Raw genomic sequence first — 8,186 nt, 5'->3', positions numbered from 1 at the left:
ACTCAGAAAAGTAAAAATGAACTACAATGATGAGGCACACCACTTAGGGAGCGAAAGACGGAGCTGTTCAAGTCTTTTCAAGATGTAAGTGCCACCAAGCTAATAGATAAGTTGACTCTTGCCTCACTAATACAGCTGGAGTTAACCACTCATTCTTTATTGGGTCTTGAAAACAAGCTTTGGCATTTCATATACAGCAGCTGATTGAACTAAAATAAATAGTAAATGTGTCAATATTTGCTGTTTTTAAGTTAGATTTGATTTCTAAGCAGAATTATAGCTCCTAACAGCTCAGATTTGCTCGGAAATCCCTCAAACAGCAGCTACCGAGTCTAACTATTCATCATTTATGGTCTGTTCTTTGATGCAAGTCCTTTTTGCTGAATGGGTGGTGGAGCAACAAACCATTTCCCCTTTAACAAGGAGAGATGGTTGCTAAACCTATTGTACTGTATATATAGCAAATCCTACATTATACAAACACTGCTAAATCGAACAAAGCAATTTTATTTCTGAAACTAAATCTCACATTGGAACAGGAAAGCGAGCCGAGAGTATAAAGTGGTGCCCTTGTTAAAAAAAATGTATACCAGTGCAGCATCTTCATAATTGGTCCTGTAACCTTGTTTTCCGTTATTGTTCAGCATCAAAGTGCCACATGATGCATTGGCTTGTTTGCGTTTTTCTGAAACTTCTGAGGTGAGCGTGGTCAAGGTTGCAGCACTTATTGTATCTGTTATCTAAAGTTCTCTTCATCTCAAGGTTCAACTTAGTATGTGCTAATAATGCTCCACTGACCTTTGCACTGTTTGTTGTTCTTATTTGATTGAAAAAAAAAACAAAACAAAAAGATTGTATCCGTAGGTTTGATGTTAGGCAATCCCTAAGATATCTGCGTATATGGAGAATGGATTTCTGCATCTTGTCCTTGTCACATGACCACATTAAATTATCATCCATGTTCTTGTACTCAGCGCTTTACTGCTAATATGATTAATAGGAAGATCTGGGTTTTCTTTTTCTATGTTTAAAACCCCCCCAAATAAACTGGAATATCTTTCTTGGTAATAAGAAACATCTCTGATCCCTAAATATATAGCCAGAACTGTGCATAGTAAGGAGCACATGTGTCCGATGTATGCATATTTTACTGGAAAACTCTGCAGTTAGAAATCTATATCTCAGTCGTTGCCTGAAGCGTCCTCCCTCTCCATCGCTATGAACATAAAGATGCTGAGCATGCGTGGCTTGTATTTTACAGCAAACGTCTAATTTGCCAAGAAACAAGAGACCAGAATGTGAATGGCAGGAGGACTGAGGCAGGGAACCATCGGACACAGTGTGTGGAAGCTGGTAGGAAGCAGAAACAGGCCTGGGTTTTGGCAGGTTTCAAGTGACAGAATTTGGATGCAGTCGGCTTTAGGCACAGTTGTTGATTTAGAAATAACAGGGATGGCCCTCCTGGGTAACTCCTCTTCTCTTCCCACCCTTGGGCTCCATATGTGAAAATTGCATTGAGTGGGAATTGGCCAAAAAGCTGATTTTAGCCAAGTAGGGGTTCAGGTATGACAAATATCTAACAGATTGCTGTGACTGTTCAGATCTCTGGTTGCATGATGATGATAATAAGCTGTTAAAAATAATACATACACAACCATATACAAAGAAAGTAAGCATAGTAAAGTACTCGGATTAGTCATAAAGCATTATCTAGCTCCTGTGTGAAGGTATAAAATAATAGGTTTGACTTTCACTGTCGTGCTGTTTCCATTAACATTTATAGACATGTGAGGGTTATTTTTCAAAATACTTTTCACCCAGAGTTTTAATTATAAATGCTGTGCGTCTCACACTCAGTATCCTAATGGCATATTAGCCAAACACACTTTCATTTTCATGGCAGAGCAAGGGATTTTTTGACTGCACCTGTTCTGAAAATGTGCACGTAATCAAAGCACATTCAAACATCCTTTTGATATCTGAGGTGGCTCTGAGGGCTTGGGAGCTGGTTCCCACAGGCAGAGTGCAGCACTTTTGAGCCCTAATGATGTAAACCAGTGGAAAAGAGTAAGTCTGCAGTGGCATCAAGGCTTAATTGCTCTTGTACGTAAAGCCATTCTCCTGTTCTAGGACTTAATGAGAGAGATGCCAATGTGTTACAGTCAACTTACCTCTTCATGTGTTACCGTGATGATAATTAGAAATCACTTGGATGTGTACCAGTTTGGAGTGGGCCCAAATCAAACCAACAGATCAATGTCTAAGCAGGCGATGTTTGTGGTTAGACTGGTTGCAGCAATGAAGCTTGAAGAGAGGAGAGCCTGTGGCGATGTAGGCAAAACATGAATTGCGTTGCCTTCCATAGCACATGCACATGCCTCCATGCACCTGTGCACCACTTGCATTTTTAAGTGCACTGGTCTCTGTTCTTCTATACACTCCGTCAATGTGTGTGCATAGTACAGAGCATTGTATCAAGGACACGCTCTAATCTAGTTCTAGACTTTCTTACGATTTCTGTTTAGTCTTAGACAGATTTAGAACTCTATTAAAAATACAGAATATGTCTAATTAAGCTAAACTGAGTTAGTCAAAACACACTGTTAACACGGTGAGAAGCATTTCTGAAAGAGATCACTCTCTGCACCTTTTGCTCTGGACTGTCAATTTCACTCAAACTGCTTATGATGATTGTAGGACATGAAACATTCTTAACCTGCACGTCTTTCTAAAATGTTTTATGTGTACTGGTGTCAAGGTGTACTTTAGCATAAAAAGCTTGTAATTAAATTATTAAAAGACACAGAAACATGTGAAGAAAATCCTTTTTTAATCATTACTGTTTGGGCCAAAATTTGAGATTGAACTGCAGTAAGAATACCCCAAATGTTGCACTTTTACCCTCAGAGATGATCATTTTTTCTGACCCCGAATACAAAAATGAAAACATTGTAGAATTTTGTGCTGTTCAAGTAATTTTTGGTACATTTTGTACAAGTCAAGGAACACAGAACATCAAAAAAAAATCAATGTATTTATGATTTATACTGAGATTTATTCTTAGAGAATTGAGATGAATCTAACTGATGTTAAAATGGGGATCAAAAGAGGGATATGAGGGTCACAAGATTATAAAGACACATAAGCTGCCATTTTAGTGAGTTTTGGAAACTCATGTGAAAGTCCCACACATTCAAATTAGTCTGCTTTAAATGAACAAATAGTCAATCTTATAACTAGATGGCAGCTCTGAGATTTTTTTCTCTCATATAGCAGTAAGTATTTAATGGTTGTGATTATTTTGCATGGAGATCCTGAATATGCTTGACATTTTCACTTTCAGTATATAGTTAAATGAATATATTTCCTTGTATTAGGTCAAACAGAACATTATATTTTCTTATCATGGATGTTTTCTCCAAAAATGTGTTTTAAAAACAAAAAATGGAAGCCTTTGTCATTAAATGATGCAAAATGAAATTGTAGAACAGCTACACCTTCAAATGAAGAACAAACATACATATGAACAGTTCATAAGGGTTGATGAAATGAAAGCATTAACCTTTCAGTAGTTTAGATGAAAAAATGTAAATATCACAAATGTGGATGAAATCATGTTTAAAAAAGACAGTTGATCAGGTGATACAGTCACTGAATTCCACGTCTTATCTTTGACCTCTTTTTTTTGGGCTTGCTTTGACTATATGCATAAGATTCCTTTTCTGCTTGTATCAACTTTGTGTAATGAAGCATTTGGTTGAATCTGAGTATACAAACTGTATGAACATCCATGCTGTTGCTTCTGTTTGTGGCAGTGAAATCGCAGACAAATGCCAGTTACATTGGCAGTCACACATGCCCTAGCTGCAACAGAAGCACCACATTCTTTTACAGATGAGGTGGTATGCTTCAGGTCATGAACTTTTCATTTTTCTTTCTCTCTACACTTTTGTTTATTCGTTACCTTGACAGAAGTTTTACTTTTTTAATTTGTCAGCTGTGCTCCTCATATTTCTGATTTAGATTTACCAGGAGTTTGTATCGTATCATGAAGTCCTGGGGTGTGTACTGCAGGGTTTGGGGTTATCCAAGTAACTTTGGGGTTAACCCTGGGTTTTCTTTCTTCTTATTAGGGCCCTGTCAGGGCCTGGGTCTGTGACCCAGTGTTTTGAATTTATTTGGTGTTGTTGTCTTATGTTAAAATAATGTTTCGTTTGTGTGTTGTTCTTAAGGTTGTAGTTGGGTTGGTTATTTTGACTTATGAGATAATGTTGTCTTAGTTGAATCTTAGTCTGGTTTATGTTTTAGGTCTCTGTGTTTATGGAGTCTCTTTGTGTCCTCTGTGCAGTCTGTCTTGTCCCTCATGTTAAATGTGTAAGTTATGCCCGTGCCATCGACTCCCTTTTCTGTTCCCAGTTACCTCCTTATGTTCCGTCCGTCCCCAGTCTGTCACATGTTTTATGTCTACATGTTCCATTGCCAAGGCTATGTTGCGTGTCTGTGTCTCTCCATGTTTCCTGTGTTATTTCGAAAGGTCTAGTGTTTCTTTCTAGCTTTACTTTAAGTCACAGGATGATTTTCAAGCTTCGGTTCAGATTCATGTTTCATGTCACAGTTTTCATAGTTAATCCTAGCTTCCCCAGTTCAGGTTATAGTTTAGTTTTGCCATTGCCTTTTATTTTTACATTCCTCTATCAGCCATAATTAAAGACTTGCTTTTTGTTAAAACCATTTTCTGTCTCTCAGAGAGATTTTTATTTTTATTTTTTAAATTGCTGTATATAACTTGATTTCTCTATTTTTATATGTAGTTATTGTTTGCTGCAAGCACATTTAGAACAATTATATTATCCTATAAGCATGACTATATGAACCTAAAGCAGGGCACTTATTTGTAAATTGGTGGACTTTACATCAAATTCACACTTTGCCTAGTTTAAGCCTATATTTGAATTCTGTTTTGGTATATGTTCTTTGCTCTGTTAAACACCAATGATGCTGCAGCAGAAAGAATAAAAATTAAAAATGTTTTGTGCACATTTAAATGTTAATATAATGGACTACTCATTACAGTCGATCATGATATTGATAAGTCTGTTAACTAACCACAGTCAGCATTTTTTTTGATTACTTTCCTTTCTGCCTTCAAACAGGCAGAACTTCATTAATTTAGTGGCACTTTTCAAGTCTTACTGACCAAAGCACTTAAAGCACATGTGCATTTATAGTGCTTTTAATACTAAACTACTGTGCATCGCTTTTCCTTTCGCACACACTCACACCCCTGATTTGTCTGCAGCAGCTGTCTTACTTTCACTTTATATTCTAGGTATAACCTCTATATTTTCCCCATAGTACATTTTTATTTTCCTTTGTAAAATAAAACAGAGTTATTTAGCCATAATTGTAATTAGTCAGCGTCACACTTTTCGTATTAATGTGCAAGGAAATAATGAATTAACTCAAGTTGATAACCAGCTTCATACCACCTCCTAGTACAGGCTTCTTGTCATGAGTCTTTTGCTGACAACACTATGGTTTTATTTTCTTTTAAGCCTCATTCACTCCTTTGCAGTGTCACCCTCATACTGACAGCCAAATCCACCTGCAACTTAATGGCAACTGTCAGCTTAGTTACCTAAGCACTAAATAATAGTGTAAAGCTACTGAAATTAAAGCAGAAACATTTTCTTATTATAGAAAATGACATTAAAGCAATTTTTTTCCCATGCCCTGTTTAAGTTATTGTTTCTTGTGAGTTTCAAATGAAATGGTATTTGAATGACTACAGACTGTTATTGTTGCTCTCCACCTATCATTACCTGAACCACTGAAATAATTGGGTATGACTACACCTGGTGGTAGTCCATGACCCAAAGGTACAGGTGCAATTTTCCCATTTCATTGCGAACACATAATAATTATGTTTATCTGATCACTCATAGAGCATCCGTGCAGAAACAAAGCATTTGTGATCATTTATCCTTCCGAATGTCAGCCGTTACAGTGCAGCTGTTAACACTGAAGTGTTTTCCTGTCTCAGCTCTCTGCAGATTGGTTTGAACCCTTTCCATCTGACGATGTACTGTCAAAATACAGTCACATCAGTGATGTGCTTCGTGGATTTACACTTGAGAATTTATCACCTGACTAGCTAGTTTTGCATTATTCATTGAGCAGGGAGAGTGAGACTACAATCTGAATGCAGACAGCGTTGTATTCACACTCAGCCATATGACAGCATTCCCTTCACAATGCCCTTGTTAAAACTCTGCTTTGGGTAACAGGAGGCAAAGACAACCCATAGCCTCATTACAATCCTGGCTGCATTTGTTGAACACTAACAGTGGAGGGGAAAAAATATGAACTGTCATTTTAAATCCCTTTGCAAGAGCTTCCGTTCGTTTACAAGAAGTGGAGTCACTCCAAGTGAACAGCCATTGGATCCTTGAAAACTTGTTCCACCAACAACAAAACTTAAAGTACATTTTTATGTTCAAAAACAACAAAAAATTACTGCACCACATTTCCTGTCTTCCGTATGTTAGTCTGAGCTTGTATTAGAAAAGGATTAGAGGCAGATTCCACTGCTCAGGACACCTTTCATGTAACAAACACAAATTCTACTTCTGTGTTGGGATTCTACAGGGTGGGCCATTTATATGGATACACCGTAATAAAATGGGAATGGTTGGTCCTGTCCTGTTTGTGGCATATTAGTATATGTGAGGGGGCAAACTCCTCAAGATGGGTGGTGGCCATTTAGAAGTTGGCCATCTTGGATACAACTTTTGTTTTTTCAATAGGAAGAGGGCCATGTGACACATCAAACATATTGGTAATGTCACAAGAAAAACAACGGTGTGCTTGGTTTCAACGTAACTTTATTCTTTCACGAGTTATTTACAAGTTTCTGACCACTTATAAAATGTGTTAAATGTGCATTGTGTTAGATTGTCAATGCAACCCTCTTCACACACTGATAGCAACACCGCAGGAGAAATGCCAGCACAGGCATCCAGTATCTGTAGTTTCAGGTGCTGCACATCTCGTATTTTCACACCATAGACAATTTCCTTCAGATGACCCCAAAGATAAAAGTCTAAGGGGTCAGATCGGGAGACCTTGGGGGCCATTCAACTGGCCCACGACGACCAATCCACTTTCCAGGAAACTGTTCATCTAGGAATGCTCGGACCTGGCACCCATAATGTGTTGGTGCACCATCTTGCTGGAAAAACTCAGGGAACGTGCCAGCTTCAGTGCATAAAGAGGGAAACACATCATCATGTAGCAATTTCAAATATCCAGTGGCCTTGAGGTTTCCATTGATGAAGAATGGACCCACTATCGTTGCACCCCATATACCACACCAAACCATCACTTTTGTTGTTGATCTTGGAGGGATCCATCCGATGTGGGTTAGTGTCAGACCAATAGTGGTGGTTTTGTTTGTTAACTTCACCATTCACATAAAAGTTTGCCTCATCACTGAACAAAATCTTCTGCATGAACTGAGGGTCCTGTTCCAATTTTTGTTTCGCGCATTCTGCAAATTCTGTGCGCCGATCTGGGTCATTCTCGTTGAGATGCTGCAGTAGCTGGAGTTTGTAAGGGTGCCATTTGTGAGTAGCTAATATCTGCCAAAGGGATGTTCGACTAATGCCACTCTCCAGTGACATGCGGCGAGTGCTACACTATAGGCTCACGTGTTAACCTCTTCGACATGTCAATGGCTGTGAACAAAGAGAAACTTGTAAATAACTCATGAAAGAATAAAGTTACGTTGAAACCAAGCACACCATTGTGTTTCTTGTGACATTACCAATAAGTTTGATGTCACCACCCATCTTGAGGAGTTTGCCCCCTCACATATACTAATGTGCCACAAACAGGACTTTAATCTCACCAACCATTCCCATGTTATTACGGTGTATCCATATAAATGGCCCACCGTGTGTGTGTGTGTGTGTGTGTGTGTGTATATATGTATGTGTGTATTTTTCAGATGTGCAATGCAATTTCAGATGTATAGTATATACAGCTGCTTGAAAAATAATCATATTTCTTCATGTGTAGATGAGTTGCGTGTCTTATTTATGTGTATTATTGTGTGTTTTCAAATAAATGATTCTTAAAATTAGTTTGTATAATTTCTTTTGCTTTAAACTGATATTTATTTCCAT

The sequence above is a fragment of the Neolamprologus multifasciatus genome, chromosome 5 (assembly GCF_963576455.1).
Source record: "Neolamprologus multifasciatus chromosome 5, fNeoMul1.2, whole genome shotgun sequence".
NCBI classification, from domain to species: Eukaryota; Metazoa; Chordata; class Actinopteri; order Cichliformes; family Cichlidae; genus Neolamprologus; species Neolamprologus multifasciatus.
Note: the sequence above shows the minus strand (reverse complement) of the source record.